This window comes from Vidua chalybeata, chromosome 2 (genome assembly GCF_026979565.1).
Source record: "Vidua chalybeata isolate OUT-0048 chromosome 2, bVidCha1 merged haplotype, whole genome shotgun sequence".
Taxonomy (NCBI): domain Eukaryota; kingdom Metazoa; phylum Chordata; class Aves; order Passeriformes; family Viduidae; genus Vidua; species Vidua chalybeata.
The window spans coordinates 73636374-73664223 of record NC_071531.1 but is presented as its reverse complement, the minus strand read 5'-3'; the positions used below and the strand labels follow the sequence as shown (position 1 = coordinate 73664223).

Genomic DNA, 27850 nt, shown 5'->3' with positions numbered 1-27850 from the left:
TGTCACTCCTTCTAGCCTTACAGGAGACCACTTTGGACAAAGTGATGTCTTCAGGGTGATATTTATGTAAGCCCACTTCTTTACAATTACACTGCACTGTGTCTCTTACAATTTTCTAGAGAACCAGCTAGTGAGAATGAAGGGGAGGATTTTTGACAAAAAGAAGGAAGGAATGCCAGGTGCACTAGACAATGGATGAAATATGATTAAATTGTGTTGACCTTTTGAAGAAGAGTAAAATGGAAAATTAGGAAGAGTAAGAAAATAAAGACTGTCATTTCAAGAATGAAAGGAAATAAATAAAAACATAAGTCAGAGTAAAACTGATACAATTGAGAGATAGGGAAGAGAATCTAACCTGTAGTGGAGGAGAAGCAAAGGGAACCAGAGTGTGTTCCTGTAAAACGGTGTTTGTGGTGACCTTTTCTGTGCACCATAAACTATATACTCAAGGGATTAGTAAATGTGGAGAGTCTTTCTGGAGATCTTTCCCCCACTTTACTTCTCATTATTACCTCACACCAGAAGTTAAACCATTGGTAGTTCAGTGGAAACTCACACAGGGCTAAATGAAAAACGGAGTCATACATTTTATGTTTAAATGTTTCTTGCATAGATGTAGGAAAAACACAGACTCAGGTAGAGGAGCACTTGTGAAGCTTTGAAAGCAGACCTGAGTATGTACTAGCCAGGCAGAAGAAGTAGGAGGCTTAGATTAGAGGTCCTAAAGTGAGTTTCTGTCTAACATAGAGTCAACAGCAGAGGAAACCATCTCTGAAGGCCTCAGCAGAAATTGGTACCTCAGAATGAGAGCAGTTGATGTGCCAAAATGCGCTGGAAAATATTTCTTTAAGGGAATAGCGGTTAAATTTTACCAAAACAGGATGCGGTTTGACATTTACTCAGAAAACCTTTTTGATAACGCATCAGCCTCTCTTACCACAACACCTCCCCAGCTTCTCAGGACGATGCGCAGGATGTGGCTTTCTGTTCACCATTTTACAGCTGGGCAGAAAAAGTAACACATAAACGATCTCATGAAATCTATTGGGTTTTTTGCCTCACGTTATCATACAATCTTCTTGTTACTCAAGTCAACAGATGGGTCTGCATGTGCAGGTGCTCTTTCTGTTGTGCAACATACAAAAAAAAAAAAAAAAAGATTTGTGGTTTTGGGGGAGTTGCTGACCTGCTTTTACAAGTTAAAAAAACTTCAGTGCTTTTTCTAGGCTTCTCAAATCAGCAAATCAAGATAATAAAAATCATAGACTTGTAGAAAAATTGATGGGAGGGACTTCTGGAGGTGTCTCAATAAAAATTCCTGATCAAAACAGGGCCAACTCCAATGCTCCAACACATGTTGTTTAGAGCTTTGTCCAGGTAATTTCTGAATATCTTCAAGGACAGAGATTTGACAGAATCTCCAAGAAACATTTTCCAGTGTGGAAGCATCATCAAGAAAAAGTACTTTTTATTTATTTATTATTAGAAAGTACTAATCAGGGTTTACCTTGCTGCAGCTTGTTTCCACTTGATTCCACTGTGTCTCTCTAAGACTACAACTCTGGTTAGGCATTTGGAGTAATGCAATTACTAATCTTTTAGCCTTCTTCTCTGCATGATGAACAAAATCCCTCAACCTCTCTTATATTTCTGCCCCAGTCCCTTGATCATCTTAGTGACTGACCCTCTGCTGCACTCCATAGTTTTTGATATCTCTATTGTACTGGGGTTGGGACAGGACAGGAATGTGTGTGGACTAGAGAGGTGGTATTCCAGACATAGTCTCAAGAGTGTTTCAACATGTTAACTGCACCCTTGCTAATGCAACCAAATGCAACTAGCCTTCACTGCTGAAAGGGCTTGCTGCCTATTCATGTTTAATTACTGTTCTGCAAAGTGGTTCTCCTAGCCAGTCAGCTGATATTTAAAGGATTCACATAAAAGTTCTTTTGCCTTTTCTCCAGGGATGTGCCTGTAGTCCAATAATTCCTGTCCAATGAAGAAACATTGCACAATAATCACAAATTGAAAATTTCCTTTGAAGATCAGTATGGTTATCCTGCATGCGTGGTAATAGTCCTTTGCCCTACAACATTTACAATATAATCTGACATATTTCAGACTGAGATAAGAATAATATCACAGTGTGGATGCTGTGTCTAATTATGGAACCTTCCCATTCTACATCCTTTATTTAAACCTTTCCAAAACTGGAAACACATTATTATTATTATTCTTTATTTCAGAACTAGCAAATTATGCAGGTGACTTTTATACGTCACAAGAACCTTGCTTAGTGCTTTCTTGGTTTAGAACATTTTAAGACAATTTGTTATATTATCACCATGAAAGGCTTACACCAAAGAGTATCTCAGGCTATGACTAATCCCACTGCATCAGTTACGCTATCTGGGAGAATGGTGGTGATGGAAAGAGACTGGTAAGTCTTTCTGTGCGGCATGAAAGAGTCTTCATGCCAAACCAGAAATATCCTGTCAGGGAGAGGTTATGGAGTATATAAGTTTACATTCACATCCTGTTTTTTCATCCCTCTCTATTTTTTTGTTTTCAAAATATGGATGCTCTCTGAAGCAGTGTTCATATCAGGACTTAGCTCACAGTCAAAAGATCTATAAGGCCTTGAGAAACATCGCAAAGTTACCTTGGATAAAAAAAGCCCTCAGAACTCAGCCACAGAGAGAAGGAATCAACCAGATTAATACTGAATATTGCTGCTTATTCAGTTGTGAGAGAGATATAAAGAGATAGATGTGGCACACATAGTGGTATGGGATTCACTGTGCAGCCAGAAGTAAACTCCATAGTAAGAACAATTTCTGAACAAATGAAAATCTGCATGTTATTTTTTCTTGAATGCGAATTCATCCCAAGTTACATACTACTTTGACTACCTGCCTTTACACTTTATGCCTTCCATATACATTCAGCTTTTAAGCATTTTGTCTATGCACTTGCAGGCCATGGTAATGATTCCTCTTTTGTCATTTTAATCCAGTCTGTTGCATATTAGTTCTGTATAGATTCTATTCCTGCATTGTCTTTTGTTCAGATTCCTTTCCATCACCATTGAAAATGATAATTCTACAGTTTTCTTGTGATTAGGGTAGCCTTTCCAAGCACAGTGAAAAACATTGTGGTTCAGGAAGGAATGAGAGTGCACATAGAAGTCACTATCTCTAAAGTATTTCAGACTTGTGTATGTCAAGCAACTGTTCTGTGTCAGGTAAGAAAATATCTTAGGGGACAATAACTTGTGGCTGTATCAACTATGATTTACATTTCCTTTATTTTACATCTGCATTTGATTAACAATCTTTATTGATTGTTCTGATAAGCTGGAGGATAAATGGCTGATCAGGAAAGAGGAGTTCAGCAATTAGCCTGCACTTCAAATACCTATTTTGCCTAGGTCTTATTTCTACCTATTCTTGTTCCACCTTCTCAGTAACATCTGGTTTGTGAGTAGGTGATTGCCCTACACCCCCTTTTCTGGTGCTGAGAGCAGCTCCCTTTGGACGGAAGGTGCTGAAAGGGGAGAGGTTTATGTAAAGAAAGCAAGTGACTTTGAAGTGTTGTGTCCAAACTACTGGCACAGAAATAGACGGCTGAGTGGTTCGACTTCACAGACAAAATGTCCAAATAGAATTCTGCAAAGTTTGGCCTGTTAGCCTGGAATCCAGCTGAAATGTCACCTTCTTGCTTTAGAGTTACACCATAGGAATAATAAATCAATTGCATCGCCTTCCCTGGCTGCTGCAGATACCAGTACATAGAATTGTGATTATAATTTTGACTGCATTTCAGGGTAACATTCTCATCTTCTCTCACCACAAGACTTGGGGTTTGGGTGATTTCAGCTCCTGTAAAACAGAACAAAACAAAAACAAAGTAAAACAAGTAAGCCACATTCTCCCAGCAGCAGAGCAGATATTATGGCTCTACTGATTCCTTACTTGTTCCGAAGAAGTACATTGCCACACACAGAGCTGTCCACATCCTCATTTCTGCCTCAGGAGTCAGTGAACCTACCCCATATGACTTATATAGATCCGTTTCACCTGCTTCCCCATAACCAATAGCGGATATCTCTGTAACAGCTATATCTACCCTGAAAAACAAGCTCCTTCCTGCAAGATTTCAAGCAAACAATTTATTTGAAGTGCATGTGTTGAAAACACACAGAAAATTTCAAACTGACTCATCTAGAAGCTTTTCATACTCTACCAATGACAATTGTGGTTTTATTTACCCCTGCATGTCTTTTTTTACTTTTTGATATTTTTTTTCCAGAATAAACCAGAAAATGTTTAGTGCAACCAAATAATGTGGTTTAATTTTGTATAGGTGGATGTTTTCTTTTGGGAAAAATACAATACCTATGCTCAGACCTTACTTTTTTTCTTCTTTCTCCACCTGTAAGAACAAGAATGCATTATATTATTTTGGGAAGAGCTTTATATGGGAGCCTGTTGCATCCTTAGCACAAAGCAAAAATGAAGGAAAATTTGGTTATTCCTGAAATAAATATCTAACAATTTCTTGGCCAACAGTACCTGTACTAATTTTATATATTTTGCAGGATCCAGAGTGATACCACTGATTCTGACACAAACTTTTAACCTGTGTTAAGAAGACTGATTGCTGTCCCACCATGGTATTTTGGAAGTACAATGGAAACCATCACAGTATTTATAATTTGCCATTTATAGCTTTGAAGTGTAGCCCCAGAGGCCAGTGCTCATATCAAACAAAACAAGCTCTGTATTATATATATTCTTTCTTATTTAGGTGAAATGGTACCATCTGGTGGAGTGAGGCAGTGTTTACAATGATCCTTACAGGATTATTTTTCACAGATCTTTATTTTTGCATTAGCAGATATTCATGGAGAAGGGACTGGAACTAATGTACCAGAGATATATTTGTCTGTTGTTAGACTGTGAAATGCTACATTGAAAGTGTTGACTCACAAGTACACAGGTTCTTTATCTGGACAAGAAAAATATCAGAGGTGATATTGAGAATGGGATTTCAAAAACATAATGCAGATGAGGAGGGGAACTAGTGTGTGTAATAGCTGATGAAGTTCCTAACTAGATATGCTGTAAAAATTGTCCTAAGATCCAGGTAAATGGGTGGGGAAGAGAAACCTCTTTTCACTCTTTTCATCCTCTTCACTTTTCACTTCCTCTGGGTTTTACATGGTACAGTGGGAAGATGAGGCGTCTATAGAAATGTTACAGGTAAAACTTTTCAGAACAATATCAAGATTCAAATCCCATGTTGCTGTTTTGAGACATGATCTGAATCCTGACAAACCAGCTCTCTAGTGCACTGTGCAGTAAGGTATCACAAAGGGATTAATGACTATTTTTTTCCTACTGTATATAAATACAAACTTATAGCTTAAATTTCAGATTCTATATTCGATCAATAAATATTTAAGTATTTATTCAATAAATATTTATGTATTATTTAAGTACATATTCACTTAATACAAAGTGAAAGAATTTCAAGAGGAAAATATGACTCACAACATCCTGCTGCACACCAGTTAAGTCTAAGTGGTTAAGTGTGGGCAGTGGGAGGGCGAGACCTCATCACCTAATCCTGGCAATGAGTTTGCTGGGTTGATTTTCCTGATGAAGTTGTAAAAATAAAGGTATAAAATGTCTTGCTGGGGCACTCTGAGTATAACCTATTCACCTAATCATCAGCTCAGTGCTGTGATAAGCTTCCTTTCTTCTTAATGGGAATGAAAACATGCAACATGGGCTTCACTCTCAACAAATGTCATGATTAACCTTTTAGCTATATTTTATATTAATTTTTGTGTGACACTAGAATTACAAGATATGGAAAAAGTTATTACCAGCAATGTTAGTAGAACTGATCCAGTAAATACTAATACATCTTTCAGAAAAAAAAAATTACATTGTTAATTAAAAAAAATTCTTCTAAATACTGCTTTTTTTTTTTTTTTTTTTTTTTTTTTTTTTTTTTTTTTTTTTTTTGTGGGAGAAAAATATTTGTTAGAATGCCCTGACTATTATACTGTCAGGAATAAAGAAAAGATGAAATGTAGAAAACATGCCCCTTTTTTTTTTCCTCAATTTGTCAAATTAATTTAAAAATTAGTTACATTTTCCACCTTCCAGTCATGAGTATCAGGAACATTTTACATGAGAGAATACTCACTCCTGTCTGCAAGCCAGCTGTTTCAGACTTGTGTTGTCACATTATTTTTATTTGAGAAAAATACGATAATGGTATTTAGCATAATTTGCATGTTCCATAATCTCTTCTGTGGTCAGTTCAATTTCACACAGTACTTTTGGTGAGGATGAGTTACATAGAGAAGGATTTCAGCGTAAATTTCATAACAGCCAGACATGTAAAAATATTTATCTCATAAATCAGGGGTCTCTTAGCTCTCTTCATTGTCAGAAATTTGCTACTATTATTCAGGGCTGAATTACAGGTTTTCTTTCAGGAGAACCCAAACTGCTTAATGATGTCTCTTTCAGAGCCCTGTGTGTTGCTCAGTGAGGGTCATGGAAGTTTCAGCACAGCACAAAACTGTTGTCATTGCAGTTAAGCCACTGGCAATGTAGATTTGGTGACAGAAACTTAGTCTGTTCAGCTACTCACAGCGAGAGTAAAGGAGATTATTTTTTTGTTGTTGCAGGACCTGCATGTGCTTGGTCATACTGAAGGTTCCGGGCACTGTAGTGCACCCCAGTGTTTTGGGGTCTCCTTTTTTTCTGATAAAGTGTTTTTATACTCAGTCTAAAGTTCCACTTGTTTTGCTGCCTGCACTAAAACATGCTGTCCCAACTTCCTGAACTGGTTGTTGGAAGCAGTAAATGCAAGATTGTCTCTGTGCCCCTCCTGGTGGAGAATCAGAGAATCCACCTGAAAAAGAAGGAAAGAGGGAAGGAGTAAAACAAAGAAAATAAACAAACAAACAAAACAGAAAAAGGAGAAAGTCTTCTCATACACAGCAGATAATTTCTTTTCATGTATTTTATCATAAATTTTATGAATTTTATCAATGAATGTCATGACAAAAAGAAGAAGCAATGGCTACCCAGGTATCTTTCTTTCCTTAAACATCACTGATCTCAGATAATTTTCCTTCCTCCGGGCAGGTAAAAGCTACAGACCAGTTGAATCACATACCGTTGCAGACTTTCTGTCTTCCACTGCCATTTGCCTTAAGCTTATCCCTAATTTGCTCCAGAATTTGCATACAACACTCTTACAGATTACTTCCATTCTCCCCTCTTCCCATCTTCTCACTTTTCCTCTTCCTCAATTAAAACTCATCATTTCTAAACAAGTTTTCTGTGCCTGTTTTCTGTGCCCTTTTGCATCAAGGCCTGCCAAACCTCACAGCTCTGATCAGACTGTACTTTTGTTAGTCTCCAGATAAAAAAGCAACCTTTTAAATTTCCATTATTAGACCTTCAAATGACTACTTTTTGTCATCTTGTAAGTGTTTAAGAACACAAGAAACTCTCAGGCTTCCCCCACCCACTCATCTGGTCTATATAACATCATCGTGCAAATTCTACCCTCTGTTCTTTCAATCACACAAGCAGAGTGAGAGGAATTATACTGAAAGCCTTCCTCTGTTTGGCAATCAACACCAGAATAAAGCATATTCTCACGTTCATCCAGGTTTAGTCTTTCATATCACACTACTCAGAAGCCATTAATATCCTGTCCTGTAGGACTGATGACTCCTGGGCAGCTGATCACAACTCCTATTAGTCTGCCTCCTATTTTAGCTGCTGGCATCAAGCATGTTGCAGCCCTACTGATCTTTTGCTTCTCACTAATAAACCAGCTTGTGAGTGCTTTAGAAAGGAGAGCCAGTGGGAGAACAGGCAGCATTAGGAGGGGAATAGTAAAACAGAAAGTTTGGCATAAAGTAAAGTCCTCTTGTCTCTTAACAATGCAACTACATTGCTGAGAGGGAAGATAGAACTGGAAATACCAGACAGGAGATCAACAGGTGTATTACTCAGCCAGAAGAGAGATAGGTGGAGGCTGAAATAAAGAGAATAGAAAGTCAGGGAAGGGATGTTTAGACTACTTGCAATGCTGTGGACTGAGATGCAATTACAGCTGCTTGTCCTTCACCTAAGCAATGCCTAACACTCCAGGTATTGATTTTGAGTATATTTGCTGTCAATGCAGTCAATAAAATACTTTGCAGAGGAAGCAAAAGCTATAGACCTCTAAATTCTCATGTAAGTAAAGAAGCATGCTTTACAGCACAGCTGCAAATAAAACCTAAAGGATGCTGGCTGTCACACATTCTTGAATAGAAGATACTGCTCATTAACTATTCAACAGTTTACTGAAAAACCAAGGAAAGAAGACAAGTCAGCAAAACCTTAAAACCAGCCTGAAACTGTATTTTATCACATGGTGATAAAAGTATCTAATTGCAGAGTTTTCTTTCTGGCACATCTGTACAAAATCTCACATATAACCACCAAACAAAATTAATTTCTTTGCTGCCAATCTTATCCATATGATAAAAAAAAAAGAATTTGACCTTGCAAACAACATAAAAATAACATAGCCAGGCAGTGAATAAAGTGAGAGTCACACACTGCAGGACCAAGAAACAGAGCTTGTGTTTTATGATGCTAGCAGGACTGTATGGGAGAAGGAAGAAATCTTTCTGACTGATGATATGACAACACAGAGGTATAACTCTATAGTATTTAAGGTAGGTTTAATTGATGATATAACTATATATTTGGTAATAGGATGTGATTGAGAAAGAGTGCTATTATTTCTATGTCTGTCACAACTATCCATTTTTTCACTGTTCAGATTATTCAAAAAATATTATTACATACTGGCTAAAATGACTGAGAAGCTGATTCTGTGAACAGTTAAACATGGAGGGGAAGGGGGGCTGAATCTAAGTGACATTAATAACGTTGTTGTTGTTGGTTTTTTTTTTTTAGTTTGAGGAGCATAATCCATCAGGCCACTTTCACTGTGCAACAATGTACAAAACTCGGTTATATTTCATAATTCTTATCACATCCTGAGAAAAGAACTCATGCAGTTAGTTATACTTGCTTGATTGCTTGAACACACTTCTTCTCCGGGAAAGAAGATGGGAATCATAAATAACAGTTAAGTCCATAAGCACCTTTATTTGTAGTGATATTTGATGTTGTGTTGGTAATCAAAGTACTTATTGCAAAAAAAATCTCACAACACAGTCTGGTTAGATCTGTCCTTATCTCAACCCTTCATGCCCAACTTTGGCAAAAAAGGACTGTTGTGGGTTTAAGCTCAGCTGGAGATGAAACAGCACATGGCCACTCACCTCCCTCCTTTTCCCCCACACCTCCCCCGGTGGAATGGGGAGGAGAATCAAAGTAAAACTTGTATGTTGAGATAAGAGCCATTTAGTAATTGAAAATAAAGTCAAATATAATAAAAATTAGTATTAATAATAATAAAACAAATGAGTGATGCACTCACCATTGCAATGCAATTGCTCACCAAGCTCTGACCAATGCCAGACCTCACTTCCCAACCCCAGACTGGCTGTGGTTCCATTAACTCCCCTCCAGTTTAAATACTGGGCATGACTCTGGTCAGTTTGGGTCCACTGTCCCAGCTATGCTCCCTCCCAGCTTCTTTTGTGTACTTCCTCACTGGCAGTGCATGAGTCACGGAAAAAGAAAGATGTCCTTGACTCAGGATAAAGCAAAAAAACCAAAACATTAGTGTGTTACCAACACCATTCTCTTTCCAAATCCAAAATGCAGCACTGCAACAGCTAGGAAGGAAATTAACTCTACCCCAGCTGAAACCAGGACAATAAAGTACAAATAAACTTTTCTATTCCATTTGAAAACTTGAGTATCTAGACTTTTTCATAGAGAAAGATAAAGGATTTACAATAAGCATTGATAAATGTCCATCACGAAGATATATGTGAGCTTCTCCATTGCTTTAACACTATTGACTTTAACAAATATACTTAAATCCAAAGAAAAACCCTTATTACATTTTCTTTACAAGCTATTGAAGCTTTTTAGTGAAGCTGAAAAAGAGTTTGGGGAACAAGGTGATTATAGGAATGAACGTATGTTAATGTACATGCAAAATGTGGTAACACAATTTTTTCTCAAACTGTGATATAAAGTTAGTATCAAATATATGTCAATAAATTAGTATATGCAGACAAATAGGAATATAAAAGACTAGAAATTGATTAATCTCTTATTTCTGCAGTTATATATGATGATTTAAGAAGAACTAGGCTGAACTTCTAAGAGCAGTAGGGTTAAAGGTTATTTTCCTGTTCATATTATTCACTATAGTTAAACTTGAATTAAGATAACTCTAAAAGAAAGCAGAAGACAAAGTTTATTTATGCTAAAAAACTGGTATAATTTTCAGGAAGATCCACAAACCCCAGAGGTTTATGTCCAAGAAGGAGACAGAAGAGTCCTTCAGCTTTATTTGAATTAAGGGGGAGAGTCCACTGGGGCACACACCCGCAGGGTTTTCTCTCTCCAGGTTTCGGAGGGCGCAGCCTCCCTTGATCCTAAACTCCCGGCCGCGCGTTTCCCCCTTCCTTTCCCCATTGCCGAGGCATTAGGAAGGTTCAGCCTTCCCGAACCACTTACCACATCCTGCCCCCTTGAACCTACTGTTCTACCCCAAAGCTCAGAAGTTCAGGCTTGTGCAGACCCGTGTCTGTTTCAGGAGCCAAGGTGTCAGGGCTCTGCAACAAACCTGCTGCCCTCAGTCAGTAGAGACATTCAGACCCCTTTCAGAGATGTTAACACCCATACCTTCACCCATCAAACTGTGTGTAAAGACATTAGTTTTTCTCTCATAAAGCAGACCAGGGTAGATGTTATTTATACTTGTTTTTTCTACTTGAAAATTTTCGACATTTTTCTGTCCCTAAAACAAGATCTTATGCATTATTTACCCTTTAGTTTTCCTCAATCTGAGGGGAAATGTCAAGCCTCTCTAGAAAAGACTGCAGATGGAACAGCATTAGGACATATTCAATGCTGTCAGGTGCTGTCAAATTAAATGTCTGGCCATGGTCCATTAGGATATCTCAAATTTACAGAATAAAATACCTGTGATCTAAATTTTATTTCATAAGCTCATAAAGAAATGCAGCCGGGGGCTGCAAAACAGAGGCTCATCCCCCTTTTGCCTAGACTAGTCTATCACAGGAATTCACTTATTCAGCATTCAAATTATATGGTTTCAAATCTTGGAACCCATAATTGTTAATTCATAACCTTACAAGGAAAAAATAAATCAATTAGTCATCTAGCCAATAGCGAGAATGTTCATCCTTCCTCTTCCATCAGGCTTTGGGCATCCCCTGTGAAACACCGGCAATCCAGCTGCTATTGTGTCTGCTCCAAATGTACTCTGAGTAAGCTGATGGTTTTATATCTTCCATCCGGAAGGTTTGGTCTAAATCATTTTCATAAATTAGCAGATTGTGCAGAAAGTGACAGACGGAGAAGATGGCTGCAGGTGCCAGGGATCTGCAGGTGACAATGGCTGCAAAATGGCCCTTTGCCCTTTCTGGGCACCTGTCCTGCCTACTGGTGCTCTCTCTTTGACCTAGTGTCTGCCCCCAGCATTCATCAGGCCTCAGCACAAGCTGTGCCAGCCAGCTCCTGAGCAGGATTTTAGTGAACAGGCACAATGCCTAAACAAGATTTAAGAACAACCTGTTCCCTATTCATTAATAAAATCTCAGTGCAGGGTGAGTCAAAAGAAATTGTCCCTCCCACACACAATTAAACTGATTGTGAGCTGATCCAATTTCCTTCCCCTTCCCCTAGGGCATGAACACATTTGAGGGCTCACCTTTCCATGGATTTCTCACTGATGAGCATTCCTTAGACTGAGGTGGATGAACCACATTCCATACATCCTGAAAATGCAGGTTTTAAGAACAGTCTCAAGGAGAAGGCAGTTTTATATTTTTCAGTGAATCTTACTTTTATGTGTAAAATAGCAATGAAAAAACATACAAAACTTATCAGAGATACTGGAAAAAATCAGTAAAAAGCCTTTTGATTAAGAAAGAAGTATTTCAAAGAATTTTCTTTGAAACTTGGGAGTAATGATACTTGTGATCTGAAATCAAACCTTTGAAAAGATTTTACTAATGAAAAGTTCCTTTTTCATTCGGCTTCCAGGATTAACAAAAGGTAAACAGCCCGTATTTATCAGGAAGCAGCCCGGGGCACCTCCCTTGAGAGAGGGTGGGAAGTGCCAGCTGAAACCAGCCCAGCTCTGCTCAGCCCGTAAAGAGCTCTGTGCAAGAGCTGTGTTTTCATGTGTTTTCAGCATGAGGCTCCAGGCACCAGTAACACACCTCTGGCGTTGTTATAAACGGGACCACACTCCCGGTACTAAAAGTGATTTCAGGATTTACTGTAATAAAAAAGAAAGGCCTAAAGCAAGGGGGCCCGCGGGCTGAGCAGGAGCGTTCCCGTCGAGGATGCTGCAGCGCCAGCGCTGGGTCTTCTGAGCAGCGATGTCCCTGACGTTCTAGGTGGAGCGGCACAGGTTCAGTGGGTCAGATGCCCCATTTTTAATCCTGTTTTTTGTCCCTTTGGATGGGTTTCTTTTTGGATCCTTCATTTGCATGAAGGCTTAAGGCGCTTGATTGGCCCATTACAGTTCTGTCCAGGCTGGCTCGTTTCGCTGGGGGCGATGCACTTTACTTAGGTGTAATACGGTACGTGAGTACCGTATTTCTGACAACTACCCCTTTAAACCCCTTTTACCATAACCAAACTAAAGGACGTGCTTAACAACTATCAACTATTTTACAATAGTTTCTAACCTATTTTTAACAGGTGTCACTGCTGATAAAACTCCGTGTGCTCTCTAGCAGCTGCCTCTTCTGCCGAGCAGCCGTGCCACGTTTGTGCGGGATGCTCGCACTGTCCTAGCGGCACACAGCACCGGCGCTGGGAAAGCTTCCTCACGGGCCGGCTGCTGCTTCATGGGAACGTTGCCACTGCGGCTCTCCAAGAAGCTGGACTGATGATCCCTGGAGCTGAAAAACTAAACAGGGAGGCTACCAAAATGTCTGAGAGAACTCACCTGAAAGAAGGAGGGGAAAAAAGAGAAAACTGTTAAAAATAGGTTAGAAACGATTGTAAAATAGTTGATAGTTGTCAAGCATGTACTGTTAGTTTGGTTATGGTAAAAGAGGTTTAAAGGGGTAGTTGTCAGAAATACGGTACTCACGTACCGTATTACACCTAAGTAAAGTGCATTGCCCCCAGCGAAACGAGCCAGCCTGGACAGAACTGTAATGGGCCAATCAAGCGCCTTAAACCTTCATGCAAATGAAGGATCCAAAAAGAAACCCATCCAAAGGAACAAAAAAGCATGATAAAAATGGGGCTTCTGACCCAAAGGAACAAAAAAAAAAAAAAAAAAAAAAAAAAAAAAAAAAAAAAAAACAAACAAAAAAAAAAAAAAACCACAAAAAAAAAACCACCACAGGATAAAAAGGGGGCTTCTGATCTACTGAACCTTGTGTCGCTCCATCTGGAATGTGGGGACATCGCTGCTCAGAAGACCCAGCGTTGGCGCTGCAGCATCCTCCACAGGAACGCTCCTGCTCAGCCCGCGGGCCCCCTTGCTTTAGGCCTTTCTTTTTTTATTACAATCAATGCTGAAATCGCTTTTAGTACCGGGAGTGTGGTCCCGTTTTTAACAAACACACCTCTTGGTCCTGACAGCTCCAGTGTGTTCTTACATTCAGCAGCTGTAAAGAGAAACAACAACAGCAACAACCATGTCATCATTTTCCTGTCCTGCAACTGCACTGATGTCAGCAAGAGATATCAGGCACTTGGAAGCCAGATGTTCTATCTGTTGTCTGGATTTTATTTTTCCCTACAAAACCTCTCTTTTCCCAGTCTCCATTAATTTATTTGTCTGGATTTGTTATTTGGTTATGCTGTGGACTCTCCCTTTATTCCCAGTTCCCCCTTTTAAATGATTTTTTTCAATTTTCTGAAAAATCTGAAGTTAATACTTTTCCTGTGGTGCTTTTTTCAACATTCCACTTCCACAGAATCATTTTACCAGATAATTACTGAAAAACTGGTTATGAAATCAGTCCCATTTTCCTGGAGTATTCCTTTTATGGGTTATGTTCCATCTTTGAAAGAAGAGATGGAACCTTAAACATGAATTAAACATCAATCTTAAACACGAACACACCTTAAACATGAATTTTTCACATTAATTTCTGTTCTTTACAATTTTTCACATTAATTTATTTTCTTTGAGTATAGGATGCTGAACCCTGAACCAACTGCATGAACCTCTTTGCATGTGGCAACTTCCTCTCCCTTTAAATGATTGGCTCAAAACATTTATTGATTTATTCTTGCTAAGGCAGTAGCTCAGTCCAGGAAAATGAAGAATTTCAGCAGTTCATTAAAAAGCACTTCATATGAAGGGAATGACAGAAAGTCAGTAGGTAGAAATACCAGACTGCCTGATTAGACCAGCACAGACTCATTGTAAGGCAGATTGACACAGGTTGTGTTTTAGGATAAATGTGAATGAAAAAGAAAAATGGACTTGTAGAAAGCAAAAGACAGGTACTTTGGGTAATTAAGGTCTGTCCCTAGGACACTGAGGTAGAAGCAAGACATTAGGCTAGTTTATTTCTGGAGAAAAAAGCAAACCCACCTTACTGTGGACAAACCAGCTTTACTTTCTTTACAGGCCACAGTTTAAGAACTGACCCTCAAATACAGTCTTGCATTTATCTGAAGTCACAGCATTTTCATGAAGATATTTTTTTCTCTGAGCCGGAGAATTCTTAGTCGAGGATGCAAACTTGCAGTTACAGACAGAAATCTTTCAACCACATCCTTGTTCATCTTGTTGAATGTGAAACCAGAAAGCAGCTCACTGCAAGCAGCCTTCATTACCTGCTTTAGGAGAGGTGTCCTCTTCCTCACCTGCATTTTGTTCCCAGAAAAGCTATTTGCTATGTCCTCTCTGAGCAGACACATAATCAGCTGTAATGAAACAACAACTGTACAACACATTTTGCATGCACACTATTTTTTTTTTTTTTGATGATCTGTCCAATCTTGCTGCAAATCACAACAGCAAGTTCCTAATTTTTTTTACACACCCCCCCCCACCCCCACAACTCTTTATTATTCACTTGGTTATAGTTTGTCAAAACTGTTCATCTTTTATTATGCAGCAAGTGAGCTGCAGTACAGGTAGAACCAACCACATATGGGTCCTCACAAGCCTGACTCTAATTGATAGACCTTGCAGAAGTAGTTCCATGACACTTTCCATAAAACCTACAGGTTTTTTTAAGATTACATTCCCCTGCTCTTGCCTGTACAAGGACTGATTTATTGTCTCAGTAACGCTAATGGAATCTGAGAAAAATGTCTGTATTTTGGCAATGTAACATAGCCACTTGTGTCAGTGACAAAAACCTTAAGCTGGCCTTCCCTGAATGACACTCTGGCTTTAAAATACTCTCAAGCATTTATGCATCAATGCAGTGGTCACTAAGTGGGAGAGAAAGCCTTTAGAGAGCCAGCAGAAGACTGCCAACATGAGAACAGCCAGTTTGTAGATATGGTCCCTAAAAGATCTCTGGAGCTTTTTTCTAACGACAAATGCAAGGCAGAATCTGCAGGCCAATGGTGCATTTCACCCATCTTACCAACAACACAGGTGAAGACCTGCTCACGACATTGCTTAGCCAAGTGATGTGTGCTGACATTTGACATACAGCTTTTGGGGCAAGGGACAGAAACTGCATTGTTGGATAGTGCAGGTGAGCTTGTCTAGAACAATTAAAACTTATTGATGCACTCAGGAATCCGACTGTCTTGGCTGAAGGAGTACAGCTTCAATACACTTTACAGAGGAAATCATAGACTTGGAAAAAAAAAAACTTACTTAAACCATGTGTAGCATCACAGTGTCAGTAGGATAGCGATGACTTTAAACAGCGAGCACCCACTGCTTCAAGACACTTTCTGCAGCAGAGAAAAGCCCGTCAGGGTAGTAGTTAATGGTTATTGATCAGTCACAGTCACTTAGAATTCGTGGGTATCCCTGAAATGCTAGAGATTATGTAGGTAGTTTCAAATTACTTTCCCTACCGAGTTCAGTACCCTGAACTGTGCAGTGCTAGCGATGACCCAAAAAAGTAGAGGGCTAGTACTGTCCCAAGTTTTTATGTTTTTCTTTTATTTCTAACATTTGAATACGCGATGCTTTTATACGCCCGGCTCTGCTAAACGCGAGGGACGAGCGGAGCTCTGTGGGGCCGAGCCGGCGCGTTGGGTTGCAGTACCAGCTCTGGCCACCGGGCGGCACTGCTCAGCCGCACAGCCGCACGCAGCGCGCCGCCGCGGGAAGGGGCGCCCCGAAATGGCCCGCCCGGGTGACCGTACACCCACAGCCAGCCGGAGCTCCGTTCCATGCTCGCCTGGAAGAGCCCGAGAAATGCTAGGCCCCCCACACAGTATCTTCAGTCTGTGTTCAGACTTCAGCGCAAGGAAGAATATATTACTTGTTCTCAAACACGTTCTCTACTCTCCTGAGCTCTAGTTCAAAATTACACTCCCTATTTCATGGTTTTCTTCAATTCTTTTTTACCTTTTTCACAAATCTTAGTCGTCTCTGTTCACCGCCTGGACTCTAATACATACAACCTGGGGGATGAGAGGCTGGAGAGCCCTGTAGAAAGGGATATGATGGTTTGGGTTGATGGCAAGTGGAATATGAGTCAGCAGTGTCCTGGCAGCCAAAAGGGCTAACTGGGTCCAGGGGTGCATCAGGCACAGCATCACCAGCCAGGCAAGAGAGGGGATTGTCCTGCTCTGCTCTGCATTGATGTGACCTCACCTCAAGTTCTGTGTGCAGTTTTGGGCACCACAATGTAACAGGAACATCAGATTATTAGAGTGTGTCCAGAGAAAGGCAATCAAGATGAAGAAAGGTCTCCAGAGACAGAGGTCACTTGGTTTGTTCAGCCTAAAGAAAGTTTCCTCATGGGGTAAATAGAGTGGGAGGTGCTGATCTTCTCTCTCTGGTGACCAAAGATTGGACACAAGGAAATCTAGAATCATTAAGGTTGAAAAAGACCTTTAAGATCACCAAATCCAACCATAAACCCAATGCTGCCAAGTTTGTGTCTAAGACATGTCCCCAATTGCCACATTTGCATTTTAAATGCCTCCAGGGATGGTGACTCATCCACTTTCCTGGACAGCCTGTTCCAGCGTTTGATAAATCTTTTGGTGAACAAATCTTCATTAATTTCCAATCTAAACCTGCCCTGGCACAACTCGAGATTGTTTCCTCTTGTCCTGTTGCTTATTACATGGAAAAATAGACTCACCCCCACCTGGCTACACCCTCCTTTCAGGCAGATATGGAGTGTGTTAAGGTCCCCCTGAGTCTCCTTTTCTCCAGGCCAAACAACACCAGCTGCCTCAGCAGCTCCTCACAGGATTTGTGCTGCAGACCCTTCACCAGCTCTGTTGCCCTTCTCTGGACTTGTTCCAGCACCTCAGTGTTTCTCTTGTAGTGCGGGGCCCAGCACTGAACACAGGATTTGAAGTGTAGCCTCACCAGTGCCAAGGAGATAGGGGATGATCGCTGCCCTGGCGCTGCTGGCCACAGTATTGATCATACAGGCCAGGTACCATTGGCCTTCTTGGCCACCTGGGCACACTGCCAGTTCCCGTTCAGCCACACCCCCAGGTCCTTTTACGCTGGGCCACATTCCTTCCACTCTGTTCCAAGCCTGTAACTCTGCAGGTTGTGACCTAAGTGCAGGACTCCACACTCAGCCTTATTGAACCTCACACAATTGGCCTCAGCCCATCGATCCAGCCTGTCCAGATCCCTCTGCAGAGCTCTGCTGCCCTCCTGCAAGTCAACACTCCCACTCTGCCTGGTATATCCTGCGAACTGACTGAGGATGCCTTTGATCCCTTTGCCCAGATCATCAGTAAAGATATTAAACAGGACTGGCCCCAATACTGAGCTCTGGGGAACCCCACTGGTGACCAGCTGCCAACTGGACACAACTCCTTTCACCACCACTTCCTGGGCCCAGCCATACAACCAGTTTTTAACCCAGTGAAAAGTATGCCTGTCTAAGTGATAAGCAGCCAGCTTCTCCAAAAAAAAAAAAATGTTGTGGGAAATGGTGTCAAAGGCTTTATTGAAGTTCAGGTAGAAGAAAACATCCACTGCCTTTCCCTCATCCATTAAGCACCCTGTCATGGAAGGAGATCGGGTTGGTCAAGAAGGACCTGCCTTTCCTAAATCCATCCTGGCTGGACTTGAATCCCTGGTTACCCTGCACACACTGTGTGATGGCACTCAGGATGAGCTGTTCCATGACCTCCCCAGGCACTGAGCTCAGCCTGACAGGTCTGTAGTTCCCTGGATCTTCCTTCTGGCCCTTCTTTTGGATGGGTGTCACATTTGTCAGCATCCAGTCACCTGGGCCCTCCCTGGTGATTCAGGTCCCTCAGGTGGATCCCATCTGGATCCAAAGCGCTGTGTGTATCTGCAGCAGGTCACTAAGCATTTCCATTGGATTATGGGGGATTATGGGGAGTGAATTCTGCTCCCTGCCTTCCATCTCAGAGAGCTGGGTACCTGAAGAACAACTGGTCTTGCTAATAAGGACTGCGGCAAGGAGGGTCTATTATGTACCTTTTCCTCATTCTTTGTCACTACGTTTGCCCCTGCAGCATCCAGTAAAGGATGGAGATTCTCCTTAGCCCTCCATTTGTTGCTGATGTATTTATAAAGACATTTTGATTGTCTTTTCATTCCACTGAAATTATATGAAGCTGTGTTAGGGGAAGTTTATATTGGACATTAGGAAGATTTCCCTCACTGAGAGCACTGTTGGTCACTGGAACATGCTCCCTAGGGAAGCGGTCTTGGCCCCAAGCTTGTTGGAGTTCAAGGAGCACTTAAGTCATATGGTTTAGATTTAGGCAGTCCTGTGAGGAGCAGGGGGGTTGGACTCAATGACCCTTATGGGTCCCTTCCAACTCAAGATATCCTGTGATTCTATAATTCTGTGATTCAGGGTGATAAGCAGGAGAGCTGATGTGATTATAATAGATTACTCCCAACATGATGAAGATAAGCAGTTGTTCATTGCTTTTGTTACCTTCAAGGTGCTTACTCACCTTCTGCAGCTGTGCTGCCTAATGCATAGGGGGATTACTCTTTGCATGTTACTCTTTGCATGTGTGACTTCACACCTGCACTCCCTCAGTGTTTTACAGATTTACTCAACAGGGGCATTTTAACAATTTCTGGAGGCATTTTCAAGTTTAGCTTTATTTTCTTGCATAGTTTCTTAGCAATTTTCTTTCTTTCTTTCTTTTTTTTTGCAGCTTTATTTTTGGTGGGAAGAGAACAGTTTCATACACAGACTGCAACAGCAAGGGGTACTGAAAACACATCCCTGTTATGGGATACTCAGTTTCAAAGGCCTCATACTCTGGGGACTGGCATATGGCCACTTAAAACAAACATCAGCTCTCTTGACTGTCCCTCCCCAACCTGCCCACCCTTTGCTTTCTCATCCATCTTCTAGCTGTAGCATTTTATTCAATTCCATAAAGTCTCCTACATGTACACCACATTTGTGCATTTAATTTTTGATGAATTAGTTTTCAGACAGATCAGGTCCTTGATCCAGATCACTGCACAAATGTTTGCTGATAGCACAGGGAAGGTGATGAGGAAAGGGCAGAGAAAAAAAGAGTGTAATGTCATGTGTCTCTGTAGAGATTCTTATTCTTGTGGGGTTGAAGTATCTGTGGGACTACAGCCTTAGAAGTAAATTCCCATTTTGCACTACAATGCTTTTAAACTGTTTTCTAGAAATATGTTGCCACTTCTGGGTTCCTGAATATGCCAGTCTGTGCATGGGAGATTGAATGAGAAATTAATTTTTCTGTTGAGATGTTTCCACATCTTACAAGTAATTAAGCATTGCTTGGGAAGAAGCTGGCTCAGTCTGAGACCCGGGAACTGCCAGGATACAGACTGGTTCTGCTCATGAAACACTTTTTCTGCCAGGAGATGTATCCAGCCATTCATTCCCTTCTCTGAAAAACTCCTGGAATAATTATATTAAGTGGAGCTTCATGCTAAACAAAATTGCTTTAACACTTCCCACGTTCTTTTTCTCTCTGAAAGAAAATAAATAATTTTATTCCCAACTAAATTTGTAGTTCTCCTTTCCTACCCATTTTTCACCAAGAGCTAAATGAGAAAGACAGTCATTTATGTAACCCCTTGCTGCAAGTTTGAGCAGGCTCACAGACTTTTACTGACGGGTCTCGACATAGGGTGGCACCAGTCACCCTCTTTGGCAGCCAAAAAGAAAACTCCTGTGGGTACCTCACATTGTCTCACAGAAGCTCAGCTCCATTCCTTTCATCTTCCTGAGGGTGTGAAGCCTTCACCTCTCTGCCTTTCAATACCAGTAACTTAATGTCCTTATTTTTCTACAGGGCTTCCAAGAATAAGTTGTATGTTATGTGATCTTTTTAGCTGGGCAATTTTGCTTAAATCCCAGGGCACTTAGGATGTGCAACTTCCCTTTCCATCTACGTAACTGTCGGTCCATTTTTTCCACTAGAGCATAAGCATGCAACTGAAAACAGAGCTTTTTGCAATCTTCTGCAGCTTTCTAGAGTCATTCTTCAGATGAGCAACAGTCACCCGAATCTAGCACAGATCTCCTTAAAGCATGGAATATTTCCAAACATTCTTATGGAAGCAACAGAACAGTAGGATAATTGCAGTTTACTTGAACCCCTCTTCCTTCCAAGTCAAACAGACAATACTGAAAAAAATACAGTGATACTTTATCTGTGCTATTCCAAAAGGAGTTTGTAGTTTCTGGTTTTCACAAGTAGAAATTAGAAAGGAAGTGAGTGGTGAGTGAAGCTTGGATCAACATGGATCAGCAGATAGACAGGGCTAGTCTCAGATGCTTTACAGAATATAGAGGAGAACTTGTAAAACATACAAGTTCACAACAAGTTCATAAGATATACCTATACATTCATAATTTCTAGAGAGTTCAAAGGACTTCAATAACAATATATACAAAATAACTATACATCTCTCTAACTGCACGTTTCAGTTCTTGAGTCATGGCTGCAGAGCTCATGAATTTTACTTTTTCTCCCTTTAGCAGCTTCAGAAACCCTGTAGTGTCTCATGTTCCCATAAGCAAAAAATTAATTTACAAGGTCTGGGCATTCAGGTAAAACCTAGCAGCAGTATTGAACTTACACAGCTGGACTGCGGGTCTGCACAGAATTGACTAAATAGTGTCCAGTCCCAGCAAGGAACAAGGTTTATTGTAAAACCAGTCATGGATTCTCAGGCAGCCACTTCTCTTTTTAAAGTTACCCAAATCCTGGTCCAAAGCAAAAATGACTGTTTTTCCCTCTGGCTGTCAGCATGATGAGCACTGGCACTCAGTCTGTGTGATGAGTGTGCTAGAACACTCAGGTTTCATAGGTAGGATGCTGGAAAATGGATAGATAAACAGATACTTAGACTGCAGCTCTGGTGAACTGGCACAAGTTTAGCTGTTTCTTCCCCTTTGAGACTGTCATGAAAATTTGCAACCAGCCCATGCCAACTGAGGAGAGAGGTAGGATGCAAAGCATAGAATTACAATGGGCAAATGTTAATTCACGTGCATGAGGTGTCCCAGCCAAATTGGGGCAACCTGAATGTGGTTTTACACACAATTCTTATACCCTTCAAACATTCAGGTAATACATGATTTGACTAATCACTTACACCCACATTACTGATTATTAATAACAGTAAATCTCTGCAAAGCACATGCATTTTTGCAGAATTCTTACTGCTTATCTGTTGATCCAGACATCCCTGGATTCAGTCTTGCTATAATTACTTGCTCTGATGCCAGAAGATGCTGGGAAGATGTGGTCTAGGATGCTACTGTTATCTTGGTTGTCAAAGTCTGTATTTCCAGGAATAGGTTACCCTTTAGTTTCTTTTACTTGAGCAGGAACAATATTAACTTCAGTAAAATTTCAGAACTTTGTGACAATACAGTGTACAATGTGAAATAGTACATGTTAACAAAATTAATACACAGTTGCATTATAAAGATTGGTTGATATAATAGTCAAGGAAGATAATTTTCATAACAACTGATACACATACTTAATGAAAATAATAATTAAAAATACAGGTGGGTGAATAGTCAGCTAATGTAGATTGTGTTTTTTCTCCTCTCTGGCATTTATTTCCATTAAAGCTCATAAGCAAAGCGCTAAGCAGAAATGAATGATGGCAAAGAAGGAACAAAGCAGAGAATAAGCCTGGTCTGTAAGCAGAAGAACACTGCTTATTTCAAGGGAGAGCTGAGACTCAGAAGCCTTCTTTCTGGTAAAAAAATCTCATTATCTGTGATAAAGATTAAAAAAAAAAAAAAAAACATGACTGTATAGTGGTGGTTGCCAAGAGCCAGTGTGGAGACTGTAAAGGTGCAGGGTCTGGTTTTTCACATTCCATCTTGAGCTGCCCCTGAATCCTTTGCACTTCTGTGCTTCCCCAAATTATCTTCAGTTATCTCTTATTAATTTTCTGTAAGCTTCTCCTCTTTCTGTGCCAAGTTTTCTTAGGGAGAAAATACCTTTGTACTTCAACAAACACAGCAACAAACAAAACAACAAGGCTTTGGATATAGGATATCCAGATGGATATTATAAGGTTTTAGTTTACTGATCTGTATGATTATTTTTCAGAAATCTGTGAAGGAAAATGTGCTATTTCAGACAGTTGCAGTGATAAATCTGGCCTTGAAAAAATCTTCTTGAAGATTTTATCCACTAAACAGTACTGCTTCAAAACTGCTTGTCAAACATGTCCTCTCATGTATAAATAGTACCCTTCTTATTCTTTGCTTTGCCTGCTATTCTATTTGCTGTTCCCAGCTCCTCCCTTTCTTCTTCAGATCCTTTTCTTTCCTTGTCTGTCTTTTATAGTTGCTCTGTGTGTATCTTGCTTTCTCTACCTCTGTCTCCCACCTCTCTTACTCTTACCCTCCTTCTTCTCTCCTTTTTCTTTGAAACTCTATTCCCCTTGTCTTAGCCTCACCCCTCCCTTTTATCCTCCTCAGCTATTCTCTCATGGGTGGTTTTCTTCTCTTTGGTTTGTGTGGTCTGCCCCGCACATTCCAATTCTTTTCTCTTCAAGACCTAACACGTTTCACACAGTGAGGAGAGTATTTGATAAATGAATTATGCTTTGCTGCTCTGACCATTGTTTTAATAACTGCAACTTTAAATATTACGAGATCTGTTTGTGTGTCTGGACATTTGAAACTCACTATTGTGTGGGATTGTGTCTATAAAATCAATGTCTGTGTAATTTTGAGTACATGATTGCCTTTATCAATGTCTCCAAACTTTCTTGATCACGTATCCCTCTTGGTAAAAGGCTTTAGCATACACCCTCATTATACATATATTTACTTATTTATAAATTATGTTCTACGGAAGTTCTATTACTTTCCTCCTGCACACCAATGGGTTGCCTTGCATACCCCTTTGGGGTGCATGCGGCCCTCTTTGGAGATCACAGCTCTATATCATGGAAGCCCCACTGTTGTATGAGCTATGCTGGGTTTGTTACATTTAAGATTCCCCTGAGAATCTGATCCATGCGTGGTAGTTTGGGATTGAGAGCTTTTTCTTCTCTGTTTCTGTCATGTCAGCTGTGGTTGTTTATATATTGAGAGGGCTGTTGTTTCCTGGTAGGGTGTGTTAATTTGCCTAGCAGAAAGATTTCAGAAACTGGAATTTTTTTTTAAACATACAAATTCTGCAGCATTGCAAAATGCTGCAACACTGGAGAAAAAACATTTAAAGGCTGGCGTAAAAATTAATCCCTTGTAAAAGACTGACTGTCAGCCATCCTTTCACCAGGTGAAGTTTTAAAGAGGATTTGGATGTTGCATGTGCACGCGTGCACAGGAACTTTTCTCAGACTTCCCCATTCAGTGTAGCAGTTCGCTCATGCTTGGCTTTCATTCCACAAGAAGGAGGAGGAGGAGGAGGTTTTGGGGGGAATATTCCGTTACCATAAAGGGGAGGAAGTGTTTCTGCAGCTATTGAACAAAGCAGCTAGTTAACCTCTTTCCCGACCCCGGTGCAATGGTACAGTCCCACTGCTCCTTTCTAGGGGCCAGATGCTCCTTATAGTAGTAAAACGAGGAAGAAAGGAAAACATATGTGCAAAATTTTACTACCCAGCTAGTAAGGACCAGATTTCAGGAGGAGCTGAATACCTGCAATTTCTCCTAAAATAAATTTCTTTTAGAATCAGATGGGGAGAGGGAGAGGGAGGGAAGTTGGAAGGAAAGAGGTCTGTTGTAATTCGTGTCTAGAAACCCCCACAGAGAGGATTAAGAAAGAAACTATGCTGTCTGGGAAGAAGTAGGTATTTGTGTTACTCTGCATAGATACAGAACTGCTAGAAAAGGCTGTGCTCTGTGGAAACCAGCCCTAGATTTTTGAGCACTGAGATGTGTCACTGTCTGCTGATAGTACTTCTTTTAAGCAGAACTTTATTTAATGTGCTTTTTCCTTTTGTATGTGTACCAGTGTCTTACGTGAAAGGGAATCGCAGTCACTTTCTAGTGTGTGTGTTGTGAAGCTCATACTTCAAACCAAAGGGAGTTACTTCGGGAACAGAAGCCAAAATTCTGCTCTGTGGTATCACAGAAGCATTTATGAATTGTAAGGCACTAAGTTTTGATATCTTTTCCGTCCAGTCCTAATGCATGCCGTGTTTAACTCACTGCCCCCTCCCTCATTTTCTGCCGCTCAGCTGTGTAACTCACTGAATGGTAGGGACGAGCAGAGGGTAATGCTGTGTGCCTCATCTGCTAGCATTTCTCTGTATGCAGCCCAGTGACATTTGCAGAATTAGTAGGTACACTCTTCTTCTTGCACTGGCAGGAAACAGGAGACATCCAGAAAGATTATTCAAGAAAGATGCTTTCAGTCCTTTGTTTCCACATTGGAAGGTGAGGTTCTCTTTTGGAAGAACTGAGAAACCCTGTTTGATTCACCCACATGACTGAGGTTTGTCAGTACCTAGAATCAAGGAAGCGCCTCGCCTCTGTGACATTTCACAGAATCACAACATGTGTCAGGTTGAAAGAGATCATGGGAGGGATCATCTGCTCCAACCTCCCTGCTCAAACAGGATCATCCCAGAGCGCACAGCACAGGATTGTGTCCAGATGGTTCTGGAATATCTCCAGTGAGGGGAAACTCCACAACCTCTCTGGGAAATCCATCACAGTGCTCAGTCACCTGCACAGTGAAGAGGTTCTTCCTTGTACTCAGGTGGAACTTCCTGTTCATCAGTTTCTGTCCATTGCCCCGTGTCCTAGTGGCTTGGCACCACTGAGAAGAGCCTGGATCCACCCCCAACACCCTCCCTGCAAATACTTATAGACATTGATGAGCCCCCTCTCAGACATCTCTTCTAAAGGCTAAACAGGCTCAGCTCTTTCAGCCTTTCCTCATAAGAAAGGTGCTCCAGTCTGTTAATAATCTTTGTAGCCCCCCACTGGACTCACTCCTGGAACTCCATGTCTCTCTTGGACTAAGGAGCCCAGAACTGGACACAGCACTCCAGAGGAGCTTCTCCAGAGCTGAGAAGAGAGGAAGCATTGGAGGTGGAGTACAAGTAAGCACAAATGCACGAACTTGAGGCTGGGTTATACAGACCAACAGGAGATGGCACACAGTAACACGGATTTCAACAATGTCAAGAGAGGCTGACCAAGGATCAGTCTTGTGCAGCCACACTGTCCTTCCTGACCTGAACCTGGCAGGGATAGGGGCTGGGGCAGGGGCTTGGGCAGAGGCTGGGGCAGGCACAGCTGCGGGCACGCTCGGAATCCCCGGAGAGCAGGCGGTGAGGGAAGACCCTTTTGGAAAATCCCCCTCTGGAAGAGACTGGCTGGGGGAAGCGGGAGGGGTTCGGCAGCACAGCCTGGGATCGCGGAGGGAAGCCGGTGCCGCCCAGCGACCCGCCCAGCGGAGCGGCTCCGAGGGGAGGCTGCCGGCGGCCGGGGGAGCCGGCGGGGCGTGCGGCACACAGGATGACCATGGCCGCGGAAGTGACAGGAGTGGCTGCAGCCGCCTCGGAGTGCGGGATCTCGCAGCGCCCCCACCCCCATTTGCCGTCGCTGGGCTTCTGCGAAGGAAAGCAGGTCGGGGGGGCGGAGAGAGAATGGAGGAGGGGCACAGCGAGGAAGGGAGGGAGGGAGGGGGGAGAGAAAGCGAGAGAGAGAGAGAGAAGAGCCCGGAGAAAGGGACAAGGCAGATCCTGGGAAGCGAGAGGAACAGAGACTCTTGCAGGAGGGAGAACCTGGGCGGGGAGAGGACATTCCCAGTGAAGGGCCTGGAGGGGAGCGCAAGGATCGGGACTGCTCACAAGCATCCGACTTGTTGAAAGACGTCGAGCGAGGCCAGAGGCTGTGCCCGGGGCCGGGGGACAAAGCGGCGTTGGGCGCAGAGCGAGAGGGAGCTGGCGCTGGCCCGCCGGGATGGTGCGACTCGCGTGGTGAAAATGGTCTTTGTCCAACTTTTCTGATGCCGGGAGGCCGGGCGGCACGGCTCTAGCGGGAAGGGCTACTGCGAACACTGCTCGAGTAATGCTGGGAAGTGGAGGGGGTGTTGCTGAAGTCCTGCACAAGGTACCGTGGCGGGCGGGCGAGGACGGGCATTGTGAGTCCGGCCGGAGCGCTCGGAGGGAGCGGGATGTGGTCGCGGCAACCCGCGGGTCTCTGACATCCGAGGGAGGGGGCACGGAACAAACGAGGACTACTTCTAAAGGGGCTAAAACTCCCAGGTGATGTTCTTTTTCCTCCTTTCCCGGTGTGTGCTGTTCAAAGGCGGCGTTACCGGGACCCTTCCCCGAGCGCACCTCTGCTGTCAGGTGCCGGCCGTGGGCACGGGGAGGACAGATGTGGGCAATCGGGTCACGGCCTCTCCGCTCACGGAGATTGCCATCGCCCCCAGAGCCCTTCCACACGGCCGTGGTGCGTTTGCTCTGCTCCCACGAGCGGTGTTTCCCCTCTCTCTAGCCCCCTGGAGAGCCACAGGGAAATGCTGCCTTGGAAGTCTCTGAAGTAGGGCTTGATGGATGCTGGTGTTCCTCGTGGAACGACACAAGGGAGGCTGTGTGGCCTTGTCTGTGGGTAGGGTTGCTCAGCGCTCTTGTGGGGGACAGATGGCTGTATGAGTGCTTGTGGCAGAGAAAAGCCATGTTAGGCTATTTTTCAAGGAGATGATGCAAGTTACTACTACTCAGGCTAAATAAATCTGTGAATGTGGGAGGGGCTGTTGTGATGGGTAATTTTAATTTTGCCTTTTGTGGGTTCCACTGAGATGATTTCACTTACTCTGAAGTTTCTCTTGCTATTACCACACTCATTTGGTTGGGAAGGAGAGTGAGTGTCACCTGCCTTTACTACAAGTTCCAGAAATCAGAGAGTAAAGATGAAGAAGCTAATCTCCCGAAGGGCATCTTTTACTAGCAGTGATACCAAGTCATGCAGATTCATGATGAAGTAGAGTGAGGGAGCAAATGGAAACAACAAAGTCAAGGAGAGTTAGCTGCCCCCAGACACGTCTTTTACAGAGACAAATCT

General features: G+C 42.1%; 1 protein-coding gene across 3 annotated transcripts in view; it reads left to right on the top strand.

Moving 5' to 3' along the window:
• Positions 1–26316: 26316 nt before the first annotated feature.
• EPHB6 (EPH receptor B6) overlaps positions 26317–27850 on the top strand; it is a 67151-nt gene continuing 65617 nt past the window's right edge. Inside the window, exon 1 of one of the 3 annotated variants that reach the window (XM_053935299.1) lies at positions 26317–26407. The gene's annotated coding sequence lies outside the window, so the exon portion shown is untranslated. Of the gene's footprint in view, positions 26408–26552; positions 26894–27850 lie in introns of those variants that run through there. The other 2 variants (XM_053935301.1, XM_053935298.1) reach the window with 2 other exon arrangements.